Here is a 12,300-nt window from a genome sequence, read left to right as displayed (position 1 = left end):
CTTTGGAAGCTTTTTTGGTTGGGTTGTGCTGCAATGAAAGAAGGAATATGTTTTGGTTGCTGCAATCTCCTTGACTATAGCAGCTTTGAGAATGTAATCCATCAATTTGGAAATTCAGAATCCAAATAAATTGGCTCACGACTGCTCACTTCTTTCTAGGGGTGTCTTATCTCCTTTAACATAGGTCCCCATTAGGATTTGGGTATTCTTGAAAAGGCAGCAAAGAGTTAAAATTAGCTTGCAATAGAAAAACAACATATCAGCTTGCGCCCTAGATCTAATTTAAATGGGAAATATTTCTGAGTAAGGACTGCATAATGCAGCAAGTTGAAAGAGTTGCCAGGAATGGATTTTTTTTTTAAAATCTGCTTGTTACAAATATCTGGCCAGAATTATAGCAGCGACTTATCTGGCTGGGTTCTTTTAATGTACACAATGACGGAACCCCATGATACCCATTTATTCGACCATCAGATTTCATTCAAGAGAAGGGAATTTAATCTCCTGATAGATTTCTTTCTTTACCAACTACCTAATTATGATAACTTCATCATGCTAACAAAATGGATTACATTTGTTTTCACTGCTCTCACCAGGGCCTAACTGTTAAATAGTCCATCAACATTTCCATTTCAACCCTAGTGTTTCAAGGGGATATGCTTTGACTGAAAAATAAGTTGCGGGCAACTACTTGCTCAGTCCCAAATTATTTTTCATTAAGTCAAATAGTTCTGAAGTAGTTTAACCTTCCTTAAGGAAAGGAGGACAAATTTGGCCCTTGTCTGCACCCACCAGGAGGTTTATTTTTCTTCCTCAAATATTCTTGGAAGCTCCAATTAGTATTTTAAATCTTCTATGAATTTATAATGATTGAGAGTCTGTTTTGCACGGCACCCAGTGGCCTGCTAAGACCCCAGGACTAGATTTTGTCTATTCCTGCTGAGAATGCAATAGTAGGTCAGACTCATACTTGAATGGCTGTCTCCCTTGGAATAAATTATGGTTGTGCATTTTTAGGCAAACTTTAACTAAAAGAAATTTTGCTCTGCTTTTGTATACAATAAGATAAATGAACCTGACTTTCCCCTGCTATGAGACCTCAGTAGCATCTCGTACATACTTACAGACTAGCGATATGAGCAAGACCTCAGATGTCAACCACTATAGAAAAACCAACAGTTGGACACTTTCTCAGCTTCTATACAAATACCACGGGCTTGTGAGTGGAACAGGCGTATTGAGGGGTAATAACGATAACAGTAAGCAAAGTAATGTTTTTATTAAGTCTGAGAATGTATCTTAAAAATGAAATATTTATATAATGAATCCAGGTGACTATAGTGGTTTTATTTTGAGAACTGTAAAACTTGTAAGACTTCAGCAGCACATATACTAAAATTGGAATGATATGGAGATTAGCATGGCCCCTGCGTAAGGATGACATGCAAATTTGTGAAGCGTTTTATATCTTCTTTATTGTATCTCCCATCCTTAAAAAGTTTGTTCCTTTTTCATTACGGGCAGTTCACACAAGGCAAAAATACTAAACAGTTGATTTTAGCGTGTTGTATAACTTTGCTGTATGTCAAACTAAATTTTACAAGCTTTCATCCTAAACCTCAAATCATGTAATTAATAACTTGCCTGTTTATTTATGACCTAATTGTGATTCTTTTATTAGTAAAAGCTAATGGAAAAGGGGGAAAAAAACCTGTAAAAAATGATACTCACTGACTGACACTCTTTATTGAAGTTTAACAGAACAGTGTGCTAACACAAGGATTTGCCAAATGACTCAGAGATGTAGCTTATATCCTTTCTTCTTGTTATATATGTCATTAAAATTTACTCCTTTTTATAATCTACATTTTTGGTCTAATTTTTTTCCTTATTAGGCAATTCTTATATTTCTATGCTGGATAAACTTTCCTATGAAGATATCAAGTTATCCTACAAATGCATGGCCATTCCAACTTAAAAATACAATTAAAATATGTTATTTAACAGAACATAAAAGAACAATTGGATAACTGTCTCAGTAGATGAAGAAAAGTCATTTGATAATAAATTCTTAATTTTAAAAAAATGTAGCAAAGTCAGAATAGAAGGGAATAGAGAATAACTATCAAAAGCCTATGGGGTTGTATAACTGTATGCTTAAAAATGGCTGAATTGGCACTGTTTATAATAGCCAGGACATGGAAGCAACCTAGATGCCCATCAGCAGATGAATGGATAAGGAAGCTGTGGTACATATACACCATGGAATATTACTCAGCCGTTAAAAAGAATTCATTTGAATCAGTTCTAATGAGATGGATGAAACTGGAGCCCATTATACAGAGTGAGGTGAGCCAGAAAGATAAAGAACATTACAGCATACTAACACATATATATGGAATTTAGATAGATGGTGGCGATAACCCTATATGCAAAACAGAAAAAGAGACACAGAAATACAGAACAGACTTTTGAACTCTGGGGGAGAACGTGAGGGTGGGATGTTTTGAAAGAACAGCATGTATATTATCTATGGTGAAACAGACCACCAGCCCAGGTGGGATACATGAGTCAGGTGCTCGGGCCTGGTGCACTGGGAGGACCCTGAGGAGTCGGGTGGGGAGGGAGGTGGGAGGGGGGATCGGGATGGGGAATACGTGTAACTCTATGGCTGATTCATGTCAGTGTATGACAAAACCCACTGAAATGTTGTAAAGTGATTGGCCTCCAACTAATAAAATAATATTAAAAAAAAAAAAAAATGGCTGAATTGGTAAATTTTACATTATGTGTATTTTAGCACAATAAAAATATACATAAAATTTAAAAAGATAAGTGTGGGAAGATGCAAATAATTATGTCATATTGGTAGCATATGTTCAGATTATTGAAAAAGCTATATTGAATACTTCAGCACAAATTCAATTATCAATATCACCGAGTTTAAGCACTGCAATACTGCTATACATGTTTTATTGATCACTTTGTTTTCTAGATAAGAACTTAATATCATCTCATTTAATTTTTATAGCAATCCTATGAGATAGAAATTAATGTGTGCATTTTATAGATGAGGCATCTGAGATTCAGAGTTGAAATTAGTTGCCTGAAGTCACACAGCTGCAAGATGCTGAAGCTGTGATTCAGACCCAGATCCATCTGACTCTGACCCTGATGTTTACAGTGCTTTTGCTAGTGCAAAAGCTAGACGCATTGCTAGAGTGTTCAGTTTTGTTTATGTCATTTTTTTTTAATGTCCTTTTGTGTTCAGTTACGTTCATTAAACCTCACTGGACTGAACACAAAAGGACATTTAAAAAAAAATAACAGAAACAAAACTGAACATTCTAGAAATGTGTCTACATCTTAATTCCTGGAACCAGTGACTGTGTGTGACACCATTTTTATAATGGCCTTCTCAGACATAATTAAGGATTTGAAATGAAAAGATTATCCTGAATTATCCAGTGGATGCCAAATCCAATGATATATGTCCTTACAGGAGGTATACAAGGGACATTTGCTAGAGAGAAAAGGGAGAGGCAGTGTTGCCAAGGAGGCAGAGATTGGCTGCGTGCTGTCACAAGCCAAGGAAGGCCTGGGGTCACCAGGAGCAGGAAGAAGTAAGAAGCAGAAGCGTCCCCAGCTCTTTGGAGGACATGTGGCCTTGCCACACCTTGGTTTTGGACGTCTGGCTTCCAGACCAATGTGATAGTTCCTGTTGTCCTAAGGAAAAAAAAAACAAAAAACTGTAGAAAACATAAAATTTAATAGTGAAGATTTAAGAGCCATGATCACTAGATGAGAAAAAGAAAAAAATGCCTGCTGTCACTATTTCTACTCAACTTTGTTACTGTAAGTCTTAACTCATTCAAGAAATCAACAGTCAGGAAAGAAAACCCCCAAATGCCCTCGTTTGGAATCAACAGGGGGAAAAAGTCACAGCATTCACAGCGCATCGTTCTTTTAGTGAGCTGGACAGCAATGCTGTCTGTAGGACCAGAAAACCTAAGGATCCTGGAGCAAAGCAGACGTTTTGCTTTTCCACTTTTTTATTTTATTTGCTTCTCTTCTGTATTCCCTTTGCATCTTTTCCCCATCATTCACCTCACTCTGACATTGATTCCTTTGACTAGAAAATATTGGAGAGTTCTATGACCATTGGAGTTGGCATTTTTCTGTTAAGTCATTGTGTTTGATGGATATAGGAATTATTGCTTTAATTTACTATGTCATTACAGTAAATATATTAAATCAACACTTCACATTTCTGAAAGTAATTTATTTTAAAAATATAGTATATTTATGACTTCAGATATTAAAGTCATGCTTCTACTCTCATTTTAATCAAATCATAGCACAGAAAATCTCTTCAGCAGTTGAGATGACCACAAAATAAGTCTCAGTCCATAACTTGGCAGTAATTAACTTAAGGAGTAGAAATTATGTTTGGAATAACACTCAGAAACTGGATGTTGAGCTCTTGAAAGTATGTGCACTGAAACCGTGACTACCTTTGCCCTTTTCCTTAAATATAGGGAAGGAGGTAGAACGTGTATATGGCACGTGGATAGAGCCAAGTAGCTTCCCTGGAGGTTCAGTGGTAGCATACCCACCTGCCAAGCAGAGAAGTGGGTTCGCTCCCTGGGTCGGGAAATGCTCTGGAGAAGGAAATGGCAATTCACTCCAGTATTCTGGCTTGGGAAATCCCATGGACAGAGGAGCTACAGTCCATGGGGTCACAAAAGAGTTGTTGGACATGCCCTAGCAACTAAACAGCAAACAGCAATATATCCAAATATAGCCACATTGTTCTGGGATTTGATAATTGGTAGAAACTAATTACCTCTACCAATGTCTACCTCCAAGATTAACCTTGTGGTCTTGGACAATTTATTTTACTAATCTGGGCCCCAGTTTCCTCCCCCTATAAATTATTAAATCCAATTAAGTCATCTCCCAAATGGTTTCCATTTCTGACATTTCTTGAGTGTTTAAACACAAAATGATGATATCTGCTCTTCATCAAATAGGATTTATGTATCTATCATGATGCTAAATATTTTATCTGCATTTTTATTAAATCATCACCACACTTCTCTGAGGGAGAATTTGTAAGTCCAATTTTATAGATGAGGGAACAAAGACATAGAGAGAAGAGATAACTGGACAAAATCTTATAGGTATAAAATTACAAAGGCAGTGTTTGAACCTTGAGTCTAAAATTTTTGGTCTTAATCACAATGATTCTGCACAATTCAGCTTTAACTGTGCTGATTTAGTAAATGTAATTATGCCAGTTACCCAGTTATTCTGAAAGGTCCCATCCAGGTGTGTAGCATAGCCCCAACACAGGAAGTTTAATAGTTGCTGCGGCAACCAACTGTCAGTATTAATCTTCCCAGCCCTGACCAAAACCAGTGATGGTGATACATACATCCCAGAGTGAAAATGCCTATTTCCTTTACCAGTAGATGTAAATGTCACTATCATTATATACATTTACCATCTAACATACTGTACATCTACTTAATATGCTTGTTTATGATCAGTTTTATAAAATGTAAGTTTGACAGAGCAAGATATTTGCCCATCTAGTTTATTGAATCTCTAGTTCTCAGAATAATACTTGGTATATAATAGATGCCCAATAGATATTTAATGAAAGAAAAAATAATCAGGGTTATATGCTTATATCAAAATCTGTGTGCACACATGACTGAATTCGATGATTGAGTTAGAGCTGCACGTATGTGTGCTGTTTTACAACATGAAACTAGTTTTCTTTCCAGTAATTTTCAATAAATCTTGTCTTATTTACAAGATTTGAGTTAAACTGTAAAGGTATAGAAGTAAGTTCTGATGTCTGGGCTATTGAACTTGTTTGATAACAGTAGTCAAGGCTCTCTGGGTGAGTCATGGAAGCAGAACTCTTACATCACAGTAAGTATTTATCTAGGTACGAGGATTGTCTTTTTTGTCTGCTTATTGTTAAGCTACACCTGGACCTCCCACAGTTTAAAAATCAAGGTGAGTGGCCAAACAGACTTGGAAATATCCCAGTCAGAAGATTTAATCACGTGTGGGTTAGTCGCTTAGACATGCCCGACTCTTTGTGACCCCATAGACTGTAGCCTGTCAGACTCCTCCATCCATGGGATTCTCCAGGCAAGAATCCTGGAGTGGGCTGCCATGCCCTTCTCCAGGGGATCTTCCCGACCCAGGATCGAACCCAGGTCTCTGACGTTGCAGGCAGATTCTTTACCATCCGAGCTACCTAATCAAATGATAACAATTTAATGTCTTTTGTTGATTGATTCTAAACTGGAGTTAACCTATTTCAAATGATTCCTCTGCCAGTGAAACTTCATATGCAATAGATTTTTCAGTTTTCCTATTTAGTCACAAAAATGCCTATGATTCCTATTATCTAATTAAGTACACTTGAGCCAAAACAAATATATTCTTTGGTTTGAAGTCATAACCATGTTGCATGCCGAGGTAAAAGAAAAAAGCCTCTTTAAATTACTGCTGTTTTTTAGTTTGGAGGCTAATGATAAGCAATGAAAAATAACCCACCAAGTACAAGTCACCATCTTTTAAATCAGCCTATACTTTCACAGAGGTTAAAATCTGTAATTTTGTTTGTTGTAAGCTTTATTTTCCCATCTTAATTTGGATTATTTCTATTTTTTTTATTTTTTCTTTACAAGAAGCTTCAAATGTAAGCATGAAAACCCAACTAATATTAGTTTAATTGAATTGTATGGATTGAGTGAAATTTTCTATATCAGGGGTATCTCACTAACATAGATGAGCATGGGGAAAGGAGACAGGAAATTGCTGCGTGCTTAGGGACCTAAGAGGTGCATGTAGAATTGTAGTGTTGTATAATCCCTACGGTTGAGAGGCCTTTGCCACAAACAGCCTGAGTTGCTATTTATTTTCTCTCTGTTTCTCATAAATTTCTGCCAAGGGTTTTTGAAAAGTACACCATATTAGATATCCTAAAATCTGCACCATTCTTACCACCAGAAAATAAAAGACATTTAATTTTCAGGAATGATACAACAAATTTCATTTCCATTTTTCTTGAGTATTTTTGACAAGAATACCGCCCCTAGTTATCTCAGAAGTGTTATAAAAAGAAGGTAGAAAAATACCTTTACCTGGGCTAATAAGACTTCTGGTGCTTCTAAGAAGCTGGATTCTGTTGGTGTATTTTTATTTACTCTCAGTTTAGGCTTAAAACTTGGACTTATTGCAAGTTTATCATTTTAGGGTTTTCTCATTACCAGTGACTGGACTTCATTATTAACTCCCTTAAAAAGTACTTACCTACATCTTCTAACCCAGAAAGAAAATTGTTCATGACTTCTTTTTAACATCACCTCGACTTCTTCCCCACTTCTTCCAAGGTGTTCCTGCCAATATTAAGCACACATGCATACATAATCTATGGTCTTTATTCTGAAAGCATGGCTAGCCCACTGAATACAGAGCATAAAAACCTGATGTAAATGGATCAAACGTTAGACATAAAGACCCTCCAACCATTCATCACTCTGAATTAGTAGAAACAATAACAGAAAAAGTCATTTATAAAGTCATTTATTCTGAATTAACATTTGCTGGCAAGGAGTTGAATGAAATTTATGAAACCTTAAGTGAAATATGTCACTTTAAATGAAATATGGAACATTAAAAATGCTATACTAAAAATTTTCCTGTTTACTAAATTTTCTAAGAATAATGTTGTAAGTCAGAATTAAATTTTGACCCCAATCAGTATAGTATAGTGGCAAGAAAGTCTGAGCCAGCTGAAACTGATGAAGGCTGTACCATCTTATGCAAAGATCTTTCTGAGACTTGGTTCTTTCAAACAGAAAATGGAAATGCTAAACCTACTTGGCAAGGTTATTGCAAAAAAAATTTTTAAAGATCATAGATGGTATGCTATAAATTACTTAATATTGCTAATTACATTAACTTTAAAGTAAAAATATTCATATATTGTGAGATTAAGTAAATACATGTTAATCATTCATAGAACTTAACATGCTTCCCAGTGGAATTTCATATGAAGGACTCCAGTAAGCTTATCCTTCTGAGAACACTTTTTCATACTGTTTTTTTCTCACATACTTTTCTTCTCACTCCACTATTTTTACATGGTGTGGGCACAAGACCACTATTGTCTATGTTTTCTATAGCTAGTTCTTCTAGTTACTAACACAGACAGTTTATTACTATGTGACTGGGAGACTCAAGACAAAATAGAGAACATTAACTGCAGGTTTATCTTGCATCAGAAATCATCATACATGTGTATTGTTTATATAGCATTTTGTTTTCATTATGTATCTCATACTTATAGACAAAGGGTTAAAATGATGCTTAAAATTCCTAGGGGAAACACATGATCTTGATGCTATATTTGAAGACACAGGGGAAGAAGAAATAGTGAAAGTTGGGATAGTTCCCCTTGGTTAAGGAGACATAAGTTGGCCACTTAGAGAGGTATATTCTCTAAATTGCATGACTCTACTTACAATAGACAGGACATGAAAGCAACCTAAATGTCCATCAACAAATAAATGGATAAAGAAGATGCGGTACATATATGCAACGGAATATTACCCAGCCATAAAAAGGATGACGTTGAGCGATTTTTAGCGATGTGGATAGACCTAGAGTTTGTCATACATAGTGAAGTGAGCCAGGAAGATGAAAACAAACGTAGGATATTAGTACATATATGTGGAATCTAAAATAATGGTACAGGCAGGAATGAAGATGCAGACATGGAGCATGGACATGTAGATGGGAAGGGGCGGGTGGGCCGGATCGGGAAGGGAGGACTGACGTGCACACACCACTGTGTGTAAGGCAGATGCCCAGTGGGAAGCCGCCCTACAGCACAGGGGTCAGCTGGGTGCTCTGCGATGACCTAGAGCGATGGGGATGGGTGGGGTGCTCTGTGATGACCTGGAGCGATGGGGATGGGTGGGGTGCTCCGAGATGACCTGGAGCGATGGGGGTGGGTGGGGTGCTCTTCGATGACCTAGAGTGATGGGGATGGGTGGGGTGCTCCGCGATGACCTAGAGGGATGGGGATGGGTGGGGTGCTCCGTGATGACCTGGAGCGATGGGGATGGGTGGGGTGGGAGGTCGGCTCTACACGCGGAGGGGATACGTGTATACTCACGGGCACTCAAGTTGTGGTAAAGCAGAAACTATCACAACATTGTAAAGCAATTATCCTCCAATTAAAAAAAAATTGTGTGCATTCGAGCAGAGATGACTCTCAGCCATCATGAACGCGGTGCCAACAGGAACCATGGAGTGTTCAGTGAATATTAGCAAATGAAAAAAAAAATGAAGACTGACCATTAGATTCTGAAGGAAGCTTATAGACTTACACTTGTACCAAAACTGAAGTTATACATAACCAGCAAGCATCAGCTAAAATGTTTTCCTGGGAATTCTAATGTTAATGACATCACGACCTACTCATACTGTCTGCCTTTCTGCTTGAACCTAGTCTGGGACAGGAATTGCACACCGTGGGTGTTGAATGAAAGCTTTCAGCTTCTGTGTATTTTTAGAAGGAGATAACAGCAAGGTGCCAAGATAAAACGTTTTTATTCAGGTTTTCTTAAGGGCTTATAGAAAAGCCACCTTCATTTGGAAGTAGTGCAAGCTTCTAGAGACAATAATTCATGCTACCATTAGGAAAAACCATATAAGAAAAATACGCTAAGGAAAAGAAGAAAGTCTCACCCACGGCAATCCTTTTAAAATCTGATGACAAATGTCACAGTACTATTGGACTAGTGGAATACGCCACATTGTGAAGCGTTAAAAAAGAGGACTGGATTAGAAGTGAGTCACAGAGCTGGGCTGAATCATTTACACGCTTAGTCTGAACAATTTCACTTGTAAAATAACTAGTCAGCTTCTCCAGTCACTTGGAAGCCCAGAGATTTTCTACTGAAAAACTAAAACACATTTTAGTGCCCCAAATCACAGAAAGCCTCTGAGAAGAAAGACATGAATACAGGAGTGTAATGGTGAGCACGTCTTCACAAAGTGAGCCCAGGTGATTCTGATCGGTGAGAATTAAAAAGCATGATCATTTCAGTTCTGCAAGTGCTCAGTGATTTATCTACATCAAGGGGGAAATGGAAAAAGGAACTCTTTTCAAAGAAGTATTTCCTGCCCATCAGGAGCAGGCCCACAGGTCACGTGTAAGTTCCCATAGTAGCTCTTGCTTAGGGATTACGCATGCTGCCTCGTGAACTTAATTATATTTTAGAATAGCACACGAAAGTAGCATAGAGGAGAATTTTTGTACCTCGTAGAGTTGCAGCTTGCTTCTTTGGCCTTCGTCACAACTTGCCGTGGAAGAGGGCGCTCAGCAGATGTCGATAGGAAACCCCTTCCCTGCAGGATCCAAGAGGCAGGAATATTCATCCATGCCCTAGTCCCAACTCCCCACATCCTAGTTCTCTGGCTATGATTTCAGCCCCCAGGGACTCAGTTTAAAATGAACAGACTCCGATGTGACATTAAAATCTCTTCTGTCAAGTTTCGTGAAGTTTAAAATCAACCCCTAAGACTGACACATCCACAACACTATATTTGAACTAGATAAAACCAACAAGAACCTACCGTACAGCACAGAGAAGTCTACGAAATATTCTGTAATAACCTAAATGGGAAAATAATTTTAAAAAGCATAGATACATGCACATGTACAACTGAATCACCTCACCACACATCTGAAACTAACGCAACATTGTTAATCAACTCTGCTCCAAAGTAAAGTAAAAATTAAAAAATAAAGCAATGAGAAAAATTTAATAAAAAATAAATAAAAATCTAGAGTAATAGTCTCTAAAAGGTTCAAGGTTCAGCAAGGCCCTTCATAATCCAGGAGCTAATAGTTGCAAACACACATACATATATGAAGCAATAGTTGGAGTGTAAGAAAAAAATATTTTTCCTAAATGCATATAATATTTTTAATGCTTATCCCCTCCCCCAAAACAAATTAACTTTAGAAACTGGTCATCTGGTCATTTACTTTTAAAACAGTGTAAAAAGAAACTCTATGCCATGGAAAGTAGAATTAATTGGAAGAAGTAGGAAGAACACATTGAATGAATAATTTGACTGCTGCATATACTGCATATGCACACACACACATACACACACACACACACATGCATGGTCATAACAAAATAAATAACATTAATAATACTATATTCCTCATTCTCTCTATGACTGATCACACTGTCAGAGATTATGGCTGTATTCTTCCACTATCCACTTCTTGTTCCCTTTGCCCTCAGCAAACATCTCAGTTGGCTGTGTTTCTTTACCTGTTGGGGTGACCCAAAGCTTCCTTCCTGAAGGGCCTGCGTCATCTGCAGTCCTGGCTGGATCGGGTAGCTGTGGTTTCAGCTAGCTCTGATTACAGGATGTGCTAGTACTGAACGACCCCCACGTAATCTGCTGTATATCAGACACGTTCTTCCTTGCTGCCACTTTGAGGCGGCAGCCCAGTCTCCCCTTGGTACTCAGGAGCAATTATCCCAGCAAGTACAGTGCTTCCCCTCTTTGCCTGTTGAACAACAACTGCTAAGGTCACGCTTTAGTGAAATTTCACGTGGGACAAAATATCCTCACATTTCTTTAGCTCATTCAAAGGGATCTACTTGCCTGATTAACCATAGACCTCCTTGTCACCAATTTCCCAATTATATTTTAAGTCCCTTACAATCAAGCCAAACCACTGGCAGCAGCTTAATAAGCAGCACAGACTTGCACTTCTGGCCAATTTTCCTTCCTCCCCCAAAAATGAGCAGCAAAGCCTACTACTCAAATGTCCGCCCATTGGGAGGATGTCCCCTCGCCACTGTCCTTCAGGGACGTCTCAGAAAGGAGCTGCATGCCAAACCTGCTCGCTTTCAGATGGCACCTGCATGTTGTATACGAGGCTTCCCTGGTGGCTCAGGTGGTAAAGTGTCTGCCTGCAATGCGGGAGACCTGTAAACCATGCCCAAAGTAGATAACTCCCCATGGGGCCATAGAGCTGGCCTGGGAGAGAAAAGACTGCAGCAGGAGGAGAGAACATGGCATTTGGGCCAGTTTCTCGTGTTACTTCTTGAGCCTTCAGCGTCCTCTCGAGTCTAATCCTGTATACCCCTCTTCCATTTGATAATCCCATGGTGCTATGCACACCCAACTTTGTGTTTAGTGGATCAGACAATAGCCTGTTTGTGATGGGAAGTT

At 38.2% G+C, this 12,300-nt stretch overlaps 1 non-coding gene across 1 annotated transcript; it reads left to right on the top strand.

Annotated features, from left to right (window-relative positions):
* The first annotated feature begins 1,369 nt into the window (after nt 1-1,369).
* Nucleotides 1,370-1,472, top strand: LOC136152569 (U6 spliceosomal RNA). The gene has a single exon (XR_010660245.1). It is a non-coding gene; the product is annotated as a U6 spliceosomal RNA (small nuclear RNA).
* The last annotated feature ends 10,828 nt before the right edge of the window (nt 1,473-12,300 follow it).

The sequence above is a fragment of the Muntiacus reevesi genome, chromosome 21 (assembly GCF_963930625.1).
Source record: "Muntiacus reevesi chromosome 21, mMunRee1.1, whole genome shotgun sequence".
Taxonomy (NCBI): domain Eukaryota; kingdom Metazoa; phylum Chordata; class Mammalia; order Artiodactyla; family Cervidae; genus Muntiacus; species Muntiacus reevesi.
This window is presented reverse-complemented; position numbering and strand designations above follow the sequence as displayed.